An 873-nucleotide genomic window follows, 5' to 3' on the forward strand; every position below is an offset into this window, starting at 1 on the left:
AATAGCAGCCAAATTCGGGAAACTAAATATAACCTTGTTTGTTATCCATTGTGCAGTTTTATCTACTTCCTATCTTGGTTCTTTGAAAGCTGTCTAGAGACTTTCTGCCACCTGAAGGGCCTGACACAGTCTGTCATTACATGTAGCAAGTGCAGTATGTTCTTGCTAAAAGCATGGGAGTAAGGAACAGTGTGGTTAAAAGCGCAGATTGCAGGGCTAAAGCCAGCTTTCCAGCACTTACCAGATCTCTAATATTAGGCAGTTATTTGCTCTCCCCAAGCCTCGGTTTCCTCATTAAAGAAATGGGGGTGGTAGTAGTACTTAACTCATAGGGTTGTTGTGAAGATTAAATAAGATAATGTAAGTAGAAGTATTTAGCACAGTGTCTGGCTTATGGTAAGTGCTCTTTAATGTTAGCTGATATTACCTACTATTCTGTTTTTTTTTTTTATTAGCAGGAGAAAAATGAATTAAAGTTTAATAACATGTATAACTCCTATACACTTGGGAGAGACCTGGGAAAACTGAGTAATCCCTTATCTGCTGTTCTAAAGGGGCTCTTTTCCCCCCAGACTCAGTAAAGTCTAGTTAGAACATAACAACACAAAGTAAGAGGCTATATCTTTGCCTTTGGGGTGAGCTAAAGAAGGCTAGAACACAGCACTATAAATGGATATATAATATTTGATTTATTTATTAGCAGTGCCATGTATTATGAAGGGAGAAGAGAAAAAGTCAATGAGTAACTCTGGGAAGCTTAATAAGATTATACTTTTTGCCACCTAGCCTTGTAAACCAGTAAAAAAAAATTTTTAAGTCTTGTAAATAGCAATATTGCACCCACGATGATGAAGAATTTGTATGTGGGGAGGT

This window comes from Pteropus vampyrus, unplaced genomic scaffold, assembly GCF_000151845.1.
Source record: "Pteropus vampyrus isolate Shadow unplaced genomic scaffold, Pvam_2.0 Scaffold56, whole genome shotgun sequence".
NCBI classification, from domain to species: Eukaryota; Metazoa; Chordata; class Mammalia; order Chiroptera; family Pteropodidae; genus Pteropus; species Pteropus vampyrus.